This window comes from Macaca nemestrina, chromosome 9 (genome assembly GCF_043159975.1).
Source record: "Macaca nemestrina isolate mMacNem1 chromosome 9, mMacNem.hap1, whole genome shotgun sequence".
Taxonomy (NCBI): Eukaryota; Metazoa; Chordata; class Mammalia; order Primates; family Cercopithecidae; genus Macaca; species Macaca nemestrina.
Window position 1 is genome coordinate 81714970 of NC_092133.1, and position 16199 is coordinate 81731168.

The 16199-nt window shown below is 38.4% G+C and overlaps 1 long non-coding RNA gene across 1 annotated transcript in view; it reads right to left on the minus strand.

The window, feature by feature from the left end:
• Positions 1-4417, minus strand: part of LOC105495986 (uncharacterized) — a 40704-nt gene extending 36287 nt beyond the window's left edge. The window contains exon 1 of the long non-coding RNA XR_011607873.1: positions 3091-4417. This is a non-coding gene — a long non-coding RNA (uncharacterized lncRNA). The remainder of the gene's footprint in view (positions 1-3090) is intronic.
• Between the last annotated feature and the right edge of the window lie 11782 nt (positions 4418-16199).

Below are 16199 nucleotides of genomic sequence, written 5' to 3' on the forward strand. Positions count from 1 at the left end.
GTTCTATCAGCATTGGCAAGACAGTGAAAGCATTTACAGATATTCAGCATGAGACAGAGAAAAAGAAAAACAAATCTGAGTTTTGAAAAATTTACTTTGGTTACAGTGTGGCAACCAGCTTGGTGAGGAGCAAGGATCAAGGCAGGAGAATGTTGAGGCAGCAATGGCAGTGTATCTGGCAGGAGGGCTGGTGGTCTCTTGAATGAGTAGGAAGGCAATTGGACAGGAGACAGGTGGATGGGTTGGTGAGTTGTTCAGGAGATAAAATCAACACAATGATGTGTTGACTATGGATGATTAAGGAGAAGAGGACATCATGTCAGGTTCCTGGCTTTTCTAGGTGGATAGATGATGGTGTCCTTTACTGACTTGGAGAATAGAGAAAGAAGATTATGTGATGGAGGACAGCACTGGGGACTGTATCTTAATTTCAATTATGAACATATTGGTTTGCAGGGACTTTCAGCCTTCCAAGAAGAGATATGGATTACAAGTTTGAAACTCAGAGGAAGATAATGCTGCATATGAATGTGTGTGCTGTCTGTATGTAGATGATAAGTGATGTCATAATGTAGATGAGAACGTCCAGGGAGAAAAATTTGAGTGAACTGAGAAGACACACAGCCTGTGACCAAATTCTGAAATCTCCAACATTCACTGGTTGAGTGGAAGAGAATAAGCTCAGAAAATAAATGGAGAAGACATGGTAGGAGGGGTAGAAGAAAAATTAGGAGAATGCTGTCTCACGGAAGACAAGGGCAGAGAGCATTGCAAGAAGCAGAGAGTGATTATCAGGGCTGAAGGTGCTGAGAATTCAAGGAAGAGGCCATATGGAAATACCTCTATTCAGTGGAGCTACTTGGATGTGGAATTATGGGAACCAAGCCACAGTAGAGTGGTTAAGAAATATTGTAAAATGAAGAAATAAGATTTTCTTTAAGAAGCTCAATAAAAGAAGAGAGGAAGAGAGCAATAGCTGGGGGAATGAGGTTAGGATTTTACGTGTATTTAATGGAAAGGGTTTGAACAAATTAAAAGCTAATCGACAAATCTAGTTAACAGAAGGAATCTATGTATAAGGGAAAAAATAACCTGTTTCATTGCTCCTGGGAAAGCAAGAGTGGATAGGATCTGGTTTTCAGGATGAGATGTGGCTTTAACTCACAGGAGAAAGTCTCCTTTATTATAACAGCAAAAAAGGGGAGATATTGAGGACAGATGCAGGTCATTCATATATTTATAATTTGGAAGATAGATAAATTCTCATTTGATAACTTGTATTTTATTTTTTATTTTTCTGTAAAATGGATATGAACTGACAAAAACCAATCCTAAAAAACACATGTTATATGATTTCATTTATATAACATGCTAGAAATGATAAAATGATGAGAATGAAGAACAAATTAGTGGTTGCCAGAGGCTAAGGAGAAGCAGAAGTGGGTGTGACTATAAAACGGCAACATAAAGCATCATGTTGTGATAAAAACATACTTTATCTTTGCTGTATTCATGTCAGTATCCTGGATTTGATATTATGCTACAATTTCACAAGATGTTACCATTGGCAAAAACTGAGTAAAGAGTACAGGGAAACTCTCTTATTACAACTTCATGTGAATACACAAGTATCTCAAAATAAAAAAGTTTAATTAAAAAATGTTGAGTAAGGGAGAGGAGGCGTGTTTATGCATTTAAAAAGTGTGAACAGTTTCTGAGGAAAGTAAAGAAAGAATCGGCCAAAAAGTCCTAGTAAGATTTCCAGGTCTCTTAGAGATTGGCAACCATGAATTTACAATGACAGCAATCAATCTGCTCTGCTGTGTAGCTTTCATCACCTGCACTCCACCGTCTGGGGATAAGAACAGAGAAAACAAGTGGTTGGGTTGTTCAGGATACAGGTGCACCAAACCTGTGCAATAACAACAGCAAGAAATCCAGGACAATTTTTCTCAGATCCATCTCTGTCCTTTCCATCCTCCCTGCTGCTGCTTCGGTTCAGAATCGTGCTTTTGTATCTCCTCAACATGTGCAGGCTCTTTCCTCGGCTACTCCCACACCAGCATTGTAATTTAAGCAGCTTATCCTTCAAATTCCTGGGCCCAGAAGTGACAACAACAACTGCGACTATGCCTTCATAGCTTCTTATACATTAGTGTGCTGTATTTATCAGTGTTCCCTAGAGAAACAGAGCCAAAAGACAAACAGATAGACAGAGAAACAGAGAAAGAAAGAGGGACGGAGGGATGTGGGGGAGAGACAGAGAGAGAAGAGAAAGAGAGAGAAGGAGAGAGATGTATTGTTTATGTATTTTAGGGAGTTGGTACACATGGTATGGACCCTGACAAGTCCCCCTCTGCAGGTCAGGTGGGGATCCAGGGAAGATGCTGGAGACCATGTTACAGCTCCAGTCCAAAGGGACTCTGGAGGTAAAATGCCCTCCTTTCGGGAAACCTCAGTTTTTTCTCTTAAGACCTTCCATTGATTGAATGAAGCTAACCCTTAGTACAGACATTAATGTGATTTCCTCAAAAATTGATTGATTTAAATGCTAATTCCATCTAAAAATGATACCTTCACAGCAACATCTAGACTAGTGTTTGACCAAATATCTGGGCATCACGACCCTAGCTAAGTCAACACATAAAATTAACCATCACATCCATTATAGCTAGAGTGATCACACCATTCATCATTTTAATGAAAGTTATTAATAATTGTTAGAACAATAAGCACAAACTGGGGCTGTCTCTGGCAAACCAGGACATAAGACTATCTTCATTACAGTCTCATCACAATGTGCTTTGATATCTCCATGGGAGTTTCTATGGATCTTTGTGTCCCTAGAAAAAGTTGGTGCCCTGCACACTGTTGTATTCAAGAAATGTTGACTGCCCTTCCTGGCCCATCTTGGTTTTTATTTGTCTGTGGTCTGTCCTCACCATATAGTCCATTCCAGGTACTCCCACCCATCTGAAATCTCTCGGGCTTATCCCAAAGAGGATAGATTCATATTCTGTTAGCCTCTGACACCTCTGAAACGCCTGAAAAGGAACATTACCCAAAAACAAAAAGAGAAGAAACTGTTACCTTCAACTTAAGTGTACATAGGACATGTCCCTGGGCTCAAGGGTAGCTGCCTTTGGGCTGATGGCTACTCCACTCAAGCCCTGATCTGAGCAGGGTCTGAGAATCACACTCAGTCCTAAGACCCATATCTTGGGGTAGCTGTATCCCACCTTGGCATTGTTACCAGGACTGCTTAGTTCTCAGTATTCTGGGTGTCCCTCCTCCCCCAGCTTTTAGGTCTTGGAAGGGACATCTCCATACTAAGAACCTCTACTCCTCTACCCTGCAGAATCCTTTTATAATCCTGAGTTCTATTCTGCTAGTTCTATTCTGATCAAATTGCCTCTTCCTGAAAGCAGGAACTCTGGATCATCACCAAGTCCCAGACTGAAAAACCCACCTAGAACCTAAATTCCTTTGACAGATAAGCATAGCTCTTGGAAATCACTCACTGTGCATGCAGAGAACTGCTGCCAAGCCCCATGGGCAGGTTCCTGCTACTGCTGGCATGTGGCCATGTCATATTGCTGGTTCTAGTTTCCTGTGTCGCTGCACTATGTCCATCAGCCACAGATGCATCTAAGACTGGCTACTGTCTCCCAGCTTATTTGAGTTTGCTTTTCTGCTCACTGGGAAACTGTAGGCCCTGCCTCAGGGTCTGTTTGCATGTCATATGTGGGCTTGCTACGTGCTCAGTTCCAGCACCAGTTCTTGGACTCTGCCGTACTACGTTTTCTGCCCTCAGTAACTAAAAACCTCCCAATCCATTTAGTCTAGGGTTTGTCTTCCCATTTTGTGCAACTGCAGGGAGGATGTTTCGTGCTGTAGTTAAGAACAAAGATGTGAGAACCAGACTGACCTAGGTTGCTCTGCGGTCTGAAGCAGATTACATAAAATCTTCTACCCTCCATCATCTGATCTCACGGTCTTATTGTGAAGATTAAATGATGGAACACATGCAAAGAGTCTGACATGATGCCTGTTACTGAGTCAGCCCTCAGCATCTAAGCCTAATATAGGACTTGAAATCTGGCCCTAGTGTTCTGCCTTTCATCTCCTTTGGGTGGTGATATGCTGGCTAATGTTTTATAATCAGCTCTCTGAATAAAACAAGGGTCTGATTTACAGTGCTTGCTGACTTCCATGGTGTAAATACTCCCATCACGGCCAATTTCATGGTGCTAATGTGGTGTTACTGAACACAGAGTTGAGAAAAGATACACACAAGAGGTTTTCATGAGCTGGTAAGAGCGGGACGCAGCACACCAGTGACACCGGCCCAGTGCTTATGCTCTGAGCTGGACCTTTTATGAGGAACTCCTTTCTGGCTCATGCCCAAGAAGCTATCTCTCCGTGATGTGTTAAAGATCTGTCTGCTTCACATTCTTGGGAGTGACGCTGGATAAAGCATGTAGTCGTTTCATCGCTTCAAATAAGGTATGACAGATGATTCTGATCTGCTGAGATGCAGCAGCCTCTTCAATTGCAGCTAGGGGTTAGGTTAGCTCATGACATTGATGGTGAGGACTGCCCTTCTGGGAACTTCCCAGAGTTCTCTACAGCACCTCTGCTCATCTCATAGGTTGCTATGAACACCTGCCTGAAACTTTTACTTCTTACAAAAAGTGGCCCCAGGACTCTCATTTCTGTCTATTAATACCAATACTTCCAAGAATAACAACTAGAAAAGCTGAATGGAATGAAAGAAACAGTTGTTTGCAGGTATTAGGGAGATACTGAATAACCAAGAGTTAAAGGCCACAGTCTTGGGAGGAACTGCATGAGGCTTTTCCTATTGGCCATTGCCACTTTGGTGTATATCATGGAGATAAGTGGCCACCAGAAAATGGAGAAGAACCCAAGGGAGAATCAGCAGCTAAGCAGTGCTTTCCATATATCACGGAAGTGGGGAAATGAAGGCTGGAGTCTGGGCCAATCACAACCCGATCTTGAGGAACCCAAGTCCTGGATAGTGAAATGGGGATACTAAGATGAGAGCCACACTGTGTGCCAGTCTTCTTATTGAGGGATTAGGCTATTTATAAGTTGTTTAGGAAAAAAGACTAAGAAGCAGAGGAATAAAGACACTAAAAAGGTGAGTAGAGTTTTTGGCCATTTCACTATGCTGGGGAGAAAAAATATGGAGATGAGAATAGGGTGTTGGTAAACGTAACAGGTGTTCAGACATGATCCCTGGAGATCTACAGTTTACTAGTGGGGATAAAACATAATTGAAACAGGAAATTTTCCTGGACCCCTTCATGGGTGGGAACTGGAATGCAGGTGCTGGAGCTAGCCAGTGGCTTCAGAGGCTTCACTCACTGGGATCCACTGCATTCCACCCCTTGTGGGAGGAGGAGTGCAGCTGAGCTGGTGCAGGAGCCGGAGAAAGTGCTTCTGGGCACTGGCAGGGGCGAAATGCTGTGCAGGCCCCAAGGCAGCATCTATGGGGGAGTACCCACAATCCCCAAAGCCCCAGAAGGAGTGTTACAGGCAGCACTCTTTTAGCTTTATCAGATGGCTTAAGTGATTAACAGCTTAGTGGACCCTCTGCCTTTTTGCAAGGGCAGAGGGTCAGTGTGGTAGCCTTCTGTACTTTGAGCTCTTGTCCAGCATCCAGGAAAAATCAGTTCACATGAATGAATTGAAGGATAGTAAATGTGGGGGATTTTATTGCCTGTGGAAGTGGCTTTTAGTGGGAAGAAGAGTTGGAAAGGGGATGGAGTGGGAAGGTATTCTCCTGTAGTCCCACCATCAAGCTGTCCCTCTGAAGTCAGACTGCTTCTCTCCAACATTTAGCTACTTCCTCTCTTCCCCCCTTCTCTGCTCTCTGCCAGTGGAGCTTGGAGTTTTCATGGGTACAGGATGGAGTGCAGGGCAGTCCAGGGGTGGGTTTGGAAAAGGCAATATTTGAGCGGGAAAATGGGCATGTAAAGGTCTCACGTTGGGCTGTGGTTCTAGGCTTGAGGATGGGGCCCTCGCCAGAGAACCCACCCTTTTCTGCCTGGAATTTCTTTGCCTCCTGTCCCTATCAGAAGTAGGCAAAATCTTTTAAGAAGTGAAACCAGCCTGTAATCCTAGCACTTTGGGAGGCCAAGGTGTATGGACCACCTGAGGACGGGAGTTCGAGACCAGGCTGACCAACATGGAGAAACCTTGTCTCTACTAAAAATACAAAATTAGCCGGGTGTGGTGGCTCATGCCTGTTATCCCAGCTACTCGGGAGACTGAGGCAGGAGAATCGGTTGTACCCATGAGGCGGAGGTTGCGGTGAGGCAAGATCACACCATTGCACTCCAGCCTGGGCAACAAGAGTGAAACTCCATCTCAAAAAAAAAAAAAAAAAAAAAGAAAAAGAAAAAGAAGAAGAAGAAGAAATGAAAGCAGGCTCAAGTCAGTTCCATTCCTGAATAATTGAGATTATCTGTCTTATTCTAGTTGCCCACTATATGATAGAGTAAATCATTTCTGGGAGAAGAGAATGCCGTTCTGAGCCTACATAGTGTTTCATACACAATATCTGATGCTCCGTAAAATATTACTAGGCATTTTTTAAAGCTTCTTCTGGATTCTAGACCTGCATGTAAGGAGCTTTGAGGTCTTCACTAAAAACAAATAAACACAGGAAAAATACATAAACTGAAAAATCAACTCTTCTTAGATCTATCATAAAAGTAAGGTCACAGGATGAACCTCTTCCCCAAAAATAAGAGAGGCACACCAGCATATACAGAGAATCACAACTTGCCAGAACAGAGACCCACAAGCAGAAACCTCTGTGGGAACAAATACGGGGGCAGGAAGACCCAAACTGTAAGTCGTGAATTGCTAAAAGCTCAGTGTGGATGAATCTGAGAAGTAGAAACTCCAGTGGGGGCAGGCATACAGAGGCCCCTCACTTTTTATGAGTTTTACTTCCAGGAGCTCTCTCAGGTTCTCAACGTGAGTAGTAGAGAAAACTTTCCTCATGTATTTGAAAGTAGGAAGGAGAAGTAAACATTATGAAATATGCCAGAGCATTCTGTTCTTAAAAAGGCCTGCGGTCAATAAAAATATCTTACCAAAGCCTACTCTTTTGTGGTTTTAACAGAGCCTAACCAACCTGGAGAAAGAGAAAGACCCAACTCTAGCCCCCTCTAGTCAACCTGTCCTACCTGGAGCAGGGGGCGGGGCGACTGAGAAGCCCTTGTGAAGTTCATACCCGGGGGCATAGGATCACAAAAGGATGAAAGCCTAATAATCACAGAATGACAGAACACTTCACCTTACCACCACATTACTAAAGATCTGTTACCAGAATTCCTTTTGCTGAGTACGTCAGGTCAGGCTTACAATAAAAAGTTACAATATATACTAAAGGCAAAAAACAACAACAACAACAACAACAACAACAACAAAACTGTTTGAAGAGACAGAGCAACTATCAGAACCAGACTCATATATTTCAGATATGTTGGAGTTATCAGGTCAAGAATTTGGAGCTGTCGTTAATAAGCTAAAGGCTCTAATGGAAAAAGTAGAAAATATGCAAAGCAGAGGTAAAATGTAAGCAGAGAGAAGGAAACTTTAAGAAATATTCAAAAAGAAATGATATAACTCAAAAACATTGGAACAAAATGAAGAATACCTTTGATAGAGTAATTCGTAGACTGGATATGGCTGAGGAATGAGTCTCTGAACTTGGGTATGTGTCAACAGAAACTTCTAAAACTGAAAATCAAAGAGAAAAACAGATGAAAAAAATAGAACATTATATCCAAGAACTGTGGGACAACTACAAATGATGTAACAAACACTTAATGGGAATATCCGAAGGAAAAACAGAGAAAGAAACATAAAATACTTGAAGTAATGACTGAGAATATTCCCCAATGAATGTCAGACACCAAATCACAAGTCCAGGAAGTTCAGAGAACACCAAACAGAATAACACCACCCTGCCTCTGAAAGGAAAAATCAAAACAAGACAAAAAAACACTACGCCTAAAAATTTTATATTCAAACTATGGGAAATCAAAGATTAAAAAGTCTTAAAAAGGTAAAAAACATCTTACTCATAAAGGATCAAATATAAGGATTACGGCTCAGTGCTGTGGCTCACGCCTGTAATCCCAGCACTTTGGGAGGCTGAAGCAGGCGGATCACGGGGTCAGGAGATAGAGACCATCCTGGCTAACAGGGTAAAACCCTGTCTCTACTAAAAATACAAAAGAAAATTAGCCGGGCATGGTAGCACATGCTTACAGTCCCAGCTACTTGGGAGGCTGAGGCAGGAGAATCACTTGAACCCAGGAGGCAGAGGCTGCAGTGAGCAGAGATCACGCCACTGCACTCCAGCCTAGTGACAAAGTGAGACCCCCTATTAAAAAAAAAAAAAAAAAAAAGGATTACATCTGACTTCTCAGAAAAACTGCAAGCAGGAGAGTGAAGTAAAATATTTAAAGTGTTGGGAGAAAAAGAAACACTAACCTAGAACTCTATATGCTGCAAAATTATCCTTTAAAAGTGAAGGAAAAATAAAAATATTCTCATACAAACAAAAATCGAGGAAATTTGTTGCCGGTAGACATGCCATGAAAAAAATGTTAAAAGAAGCTCTTCAGAAAGAAAGAAAATGATATAGGTCAGAAACTCAGATCTACATAAACAAAGGAAGATCATTGGAGAACCAAAAGTAAAGATAAAATAAAAACTTCTATTTTTCTTGTTGTTAATTGTTCTAACACAAAACGGTTTGCTCCAATTAATAGCAACAGTTTTTTAAATGATTATAGCTTATATATAAGTGAAACGAATAAGGGTGGTGATTCAAAGAACAAGAAGGAACAATCAGGAATATTTTGTTATTATAAGGTGCTTGCACTGCCTGTGAAGTGGTATAATATTATTCGAAAGTGGACCTAGATTGGTTGTAAATATATATTGCAAACTCCAGGCCAACCAGTAGGAAAAAAAAGAAAAAGAAGTATAAATGATATGCTAAGAAAGGAGAGAAAATAGAATTATATAAAATGCTCAAGTAAAGCGACAAAAGACAGAAAAGCAAAAACTAAACACAAAGGCAATAAATAGAAAAGATATTAATCCAATCATATTAATAATCATTTCAAACATGAAATATCTAAATACACAATTAAAAAATTATCAGAGTGGATCAAAATCCCACAAGAAACCCACTTTAAATACAAAGAAACATATAGATTAGAAGAAATGGAGAAATGCATATCATGCTAACACTAATCAAAACAAAAAGGAAGAAGCTGCATTAATATTAAACAGAACAGACTTGACAGTAAGAAATATAATCAGGGATCAAGAGGGGTAATGATAAAGGGATAGATTTACAATAATATACAACAATCCTTGATGGGTGTGCACCTAAAATAAGAGCATCAAAACATGTAAGTCAGAAACTGATAGAACTTCAAAGAGAAGTAGATGCATCCACTATTATATTTGCAGACTTTAGCACTCCTTTATCAGAAATGGACAAATCCAGCAGGCAGCAAATAACTGATGACATAGTTGAAATCAACACCTCCATCAATCAACTTGATATAATTCACATCTATAGACTACTTCATCCAATAAAAGTATAGTGCAAATTCTTTTTAAGATCATGCAAAATATTTACCAAAATAGACCAACATTCTTGGCCACAAAAAACCAACAAATTTTTTAAAAATAGAAATCATACAATGTTTTCTCTCAGAACAAAATAGAATTAAACTAGAAAAGAATAATTAAAGGTAGGTGAAAAGTCCCCAGATACTTAGTAATTAAACAGCACAATGTTTAATTATTGTTATTTCTAAATAACATTGGTGAATGAAAAAAATCTGAAGAGAAATTTGGAAATATTTTGAACTAAACAAAAATAAACAGTTCATCAAGAATTGTGGCATGCAGCAAAAGCAGTGCTTTGAGAGAAATTTGTAGCAGTCACCGTATATACTTTTATAAAAGGAAATATCTAAAGTGAATGATCTATGCTTCCACTTTAGAAAACTGGCAAAAGAAGGCTAAATTAAATCCAATGTAAGTAGAAGAAAGAAACAATAAAAATTAAAGCAGAAATAAATGAAATTTAAAACAGAAAATCGATAGAGAAAATGAACAAATCCAAAAGCTGGTTCTTTGAAAGATGAGTAAAATGTATAAAACTCTAGTCTGCTTACCAAAGGAAAAAACAAGACAAAAATTACTAATATCAGAAATGAAGAAGAGACATCAGTACAGATCTTATGAACATTTAAAGGAAAATAAAAGTACTATGAATAACTCAATGCCTACAAATTTGATTATTTAGATAAAATAGAAGAGAAAGGCACATGTGCCAAATAACATACAAGAAAAAGTAGGCGATCTGAATACACCTATATCTACTAAATAATTTGAATAAAAAATTCAAAACCATTCAAAATCCAAAGCATCAAACCCAGATGGGTTCACTGATCAATTCTACCAAACATTTAAAGAAAAATAATGACAATTTCCACAATCTCTTCCAGAAGATAAAAGCAGAGGACAAACTTCCTAATTCATTCTGTGAGGCCAGCATTACCCTAATACCAAAACCAAAGACATTTTACAAGAAAATAAAAGTACAGACCAACATTTCTAATGAACACATATGCAGAAAATCTCAACAAAATATTTGCAAATTGAATTCAATAAAAAAATTATACATCATGACCAAGTGTCATTTATCCAAGGTATGAAATGCTAGTTCATTCTATCAACAGACTAAACAACAGCAACCAAAAGTTCATGATTATATCAATAAATGCAGGAAAAGCACATTTAAAACAACTTGATGCCTATTCATAATTAAAACTCATGGCACACTAGAAAAAGAAGAAAATTTTCTCAACTTGGTAAAAAAAAAATCTACAAGAACCTGTAACTAACATTTTACTTGATGGTGAGAAATTAGAACATTTCCCATTAAGATCAGGAAAAAGACAAGTATATCTCCTCTTATCATTCCTTTTCAAAATATTAAAACTATGCAATAAGCAAGATAGTTCAGTAACACAAGAAAAGGAAATAAAAAGTATGCAGATTGGGAGGAAAGATATAAAACTTTTTGTTCATAGGTGACGTATTTCTTTATGTTGAAATCTGAAACAACCAACAAAAGAACTCCCGAAACTTAAAAGCAATTATAGAAAGCCTTCAGATACAAGGTTAATATACATATTAAATTGACTATCTATATGTCAACAATAAATGGAATTGGACATTAAAGCCACAGTACCATCTACAGTAGTGCCAAAAATATTAAATTACTTGGCATAAATCTAGCAAAATATTACAAGATCTATATAAGAAATGACAAAACTTTGATGAAATAAATCAAAGAAGAACCAGATAAATAGAAAGATATTCTATGTTCATGGATAGAAACACTCAATACTGTCAAGGTATCAGTTCTTCCCAACTTGATCAATAGACTAAATACAGTCTCAACCAAAATCCCAGTAGTTATTTTGTGGATATCAACAAAATGATTCTAAACTTTATATGAAGAAGCAAAAGACCCAGAATAGCCAAAACAATATTGCAAATGAACAAAGTCAGAAAACTGACACTATCAGACTTTAAGACTTACTATGAAGCTACAATGTGGTATTAGCAAAAGAATAGACAGGTAGATCAATGGAAAAGAATAGAGAGCCCAGAAGTAGAACCACATAAACATAGTCAACTAAATTTTGATATAGAAGCAAAGGTAATGCAATGAAGAAAGATACTCTTTTCAACAAATGTTCTGGAATAACTGAAAATCCACATGAAAGAAAAAAAAAAAACCTACAAAGAATTTAGATAGAGACCGACAAAAATTAACTCAAAAGAAACCATAGACCTAAATGCAAAGAACACAACTATAAAACTTCCACAAGATATCACAGGAGAAAATCTACATGACCTTGAGTATGATGATGACTTTTTAGATACAACAGCAAAGGCAAAATCTATGAAATAAAAAATCAGTAAGGTGACTGCATTAAAATTAAAAATTTCTGCTCTGCTGAAGATACTATCAAGAGCATGAGAAGACAACCACAGATTGGGAGAATATATTTTCAACATACATATCTGATAAAAAGATTATTATCAAAAAAATACCAAGAAGCCTTATATTCAACAATGAAAAATCAAACAACTCAATTTAAAAATTGGGCAAAAGACCTGAACAGACACTTCATCAAAGAAAACATACAGATGTCAAATAAGCATATAAAAAATGCTTCACATCATATGCCATTAGGGAACTGCAAATTAAAACAGAGATACCACAACCTATCTTTTAGAATGGACAAAGTCCAAAACAGTGATAGTATCAAATGAGAAGGAATAGGAACTTTCATTTATTGATGGTGAATACAGCCACTTTAGAAGATAGTTTGGTAATTTCTGACAAATTCGGGAGATTCTGACAAACACAATCTTATTATCCAAACCAGCCATTGTGCTTTTAGGTATTTACCCAAATGAGTTAAAAACTTAATGGCCACCAAAAACCTACACATGGATGTTTGCAGTAGTTTTATTTGTAATTCTTAAAAGTGTTGTTTCAGGCAGAAGACAAATATCTCAGAAAGAAACAGAGACATAGAGGGAGAAATAAAGAGACACAGAAAAAATAAATATATTGAAAAGCCCAAATGATTCCTTACTGCATATAACGATAGTTAAAAAATTATTATTGAAGTTTTGTTGAAAATATATGTAAAATTACAATTATAGAAAATGGAGGGGATTAAATGAAGTTAAGGTGTTTTAAGATCCCGATTTTGTCTTGGACATGGTAAAATATATATTTATATCTGTAGGATAATCCCTTTAAGAATATAAAAATGTACAACCAACAAGCTAACAGAGAGAGGATATTGAATAACAAAGCATTATTTTAACTACTAAGAAGGCAAAAAGGGGATAATTAAAATAGAACAAAAGGCAAAAATAGAAAACAAGACTATCGATCTAAACCCAAATACATCAGCAATTATATTGACTGTGAACGCGCTAATTATTTTAAACACCATATTAAAATACACACACATACGGACACACACACAGAACCTCAAACTGCTTTCAAATGTCACACCTTAAATATAAGAACGCAGAAAATTTGAAAGTAAGAAATGGAAAGGTATTAATTTTTTCAAAGTTTATCAGTGGATTCAATGCAGTTTCAGCCAAAATCTCAAGAGTAATTTTCCAGAAAATAGCATGATGTTTTAAAATTTATGTGTAAATGCAAAGGACTGACTCACATAACCAGATATCAAGATTGATGACAAAGTTACATCAACTAAGACAGTAGGGCATTAGTGCAAAAGCAGACAAATGGGTCAACAGAATATGATATGAAAATAGGCCTACACACGTAAGATCACTGTATTAATGATAAATCTGACACCGCAGTGTAATGAGAAATGGACGTTTTTCTATAAATGTTTCTGTAATAAACGAATGTCCATACTAAAAATATATTGTAACCTCTTTCTCACATCATACTAAAAAATTGATTCCAGGCAGCTTGCAGATGTAAATGTAAAGGCAAAACAAACATCAACACAAAACACCCGGAAGAAAACAAGAAAATATCTTCGTGGCCTTGTTTAGGCAGAGTTTTCAGAAATAGGACGTATCTAACTCTGAAGATTAAAAAAAAAAAAAGTTGAAAATGAACTTACAGTTAAATTAACAACTTCTGTTCATCAAAAGATGCCAGAAAGAGAGTGAAAAGGTAAACCTATGGAAGAAAAGAGACAGCTCACAAAAGCAATATGCAAATAAGCATACGTAAAAGGCTCAATCTCATTAATCATCAGTAAATGCAAATTAAAATCACAATTAAGTGTACTGCATTCTCACTAGAATGGCTGAAAATTAGAATATATGATTGCACTGGTGTTAATGAGGATGTGGGACAACTGCAACTCTCAAACACTGCAGGCCGAGTGCATAAATCAGTACAACTATTTCTGAAAACGGTTTAGAAGTATCTACATAAAATTGAACACATGCATACCTGTGACCCAGCAAACCAACAGAAAGGCATACATAAATTCACCCAACATGTCCAAAAAATGCTTATTGGGATACTGCTTGTTATAACCCAAAATGAACTCAGGTCAAAAATCTATTGATAGTAGAATGCATAAATTGTGGCATATTCATACAAAGAAATCCTGTATAACAATGAAATGAACTTCATGCAGAACCATAAAGTCCCTAAAGCCAATGTTGAATGGGAAAAAAAAAAAAAACAGACAAAAAAGTATAATCGATTCTATCTCAACTTCTTTCTTTCTTTTTTTCTTTTTCTTTTTTGAGACGAAGTCTTGCTCTGTCACCAGGCTGGAGTGCAGTGGCACGATCTCAGCTCACTGCAACCTCCGCTTCCCAGGTTCAAGCAATTCTCCTGCCTCAGTCTCCCGAGTAGCTGGGATTACAGGTGTGTGCCACCACGCCCAGCTAATTTTTGTATTTTTAGTAGAGAGGGGGTTTCACCATGTTGAGGAAATTCTATTCTCATTTTGGGTTAGGGCCTACACAAGAGCACTCACAATGTTAAAATGAACCAACCTCTATACTTATGATTTATGCACCTTTCTAAGTAAATTTTATAATTTTCTAAACAATTATATTATAAAACTGTGACCTTGTAATTGGGCCTTTTGTGACCATTTTCCTGTACTACTACTAATGGTCATCATTTCTGAGCACTTGCTGTACGTCAGTCACTGGCACTAGGTGTTTTAGTCCAAGTTTTCTTTTCTTTCTTTTTTTTTTGTTTTCGGAGATGGTGTTTCACTGTTGTTGCCCAGGCCGGAATGCAATGGCGCGATCTCGGCTCATTGCAATCTCCACCTCTGGAATTGAAGCAATTCTCCTACCTCAGCCTCTCGAGTAGCTGGTGTTACAGGTGCCCACCACCACACCTGGCTAATTTTTTGTATTTTTAGTAGAGACAGGGCTTCACCATGTTGGCCAGGCTGGTCTCAACCTCAGGTGATTCACCCACCTCGGCCTCCCAAAGTACTGGGATTACAGGCATGAGCCACCATGCCCAACCTCCAAATTTTCTAAGTTCATTCTTCAAGATAAAATTGCTGCTCACGTTGTTTAGATTTCATAGGTATGGAAACTGATGCTCAGAGAAGTTAAGGGACTTACTCATGGTCATATAACTAAAATCCTACCTCCAAAAGCACACCTTTCTCATTCTAACACTGACTCCTGTGTAGTTCTGTGCATTAGTATTCTTCAGGCATCCATTCAGAATAGTGGCCTCCCACAGCCAAATTAGAATTATGCAGGATACACTCACACTATCCCAACCGCAAAAAGGCTGACTAGTGTTTTCTCCACGAATGCCACACCTTCCACACTGCCTGCCCTCACCTGCAAGCTTGCAGTCCTTGGTGGCTGAGACCTAGATCTGGGGAGGTGACCGTCTGTCTGATGGGTCTCGTGTCTCCATCTTCAGAACATGTGGGGCAATTCAGGGCAGAAAGAGCATGAGCTTCATTTAGGCTGACAGACAAGATGAATGACCTTGAGAAAACCACTTAATTACCCTAAGTCTCATTCTCTGCATTTATCAAAAAGAGATTTCTTTAATTTTCCAGGGTGAGAAGGAGTTAATTCTCTTGGGACATACTAGGCATATGATGCATGTGAATTCCTTTTCTTTCCCCTCTCGACTCCCCTAGAGTAAATATATTTTATTTCTTTCCCGCCCCACACTCATTTTCCATCTTTCTCTACTCTGCCTCAGTGGACTCCCTCGCTGTCTGCTCTTGGGACTGGCAGGAGATTAGCTGGCAGGAGACCAGTGAAGTCAGAGTATGTACTTCCGCAGCTGGCTGCTTTTAGAGTCACCATTGAATAGCTTATCTCTGGAGCTGCGCTCAGCTCCTGTCAGGCAGTCCTGACCATAGTTAGAAAATGAGATCCCTCCTTCCACCTTGTTGGGCTGTCAGCAGGTAAGGGTGTGCTGCTCTTCCTACACTCAGGCTTCTCCGCTATGGAAGAAAACAGACAGCTCACAAGAGCCATATGCACATAAGCATGTGTAAAAGGCTCAATCTCATTAATCCTCAGTTCTCCTT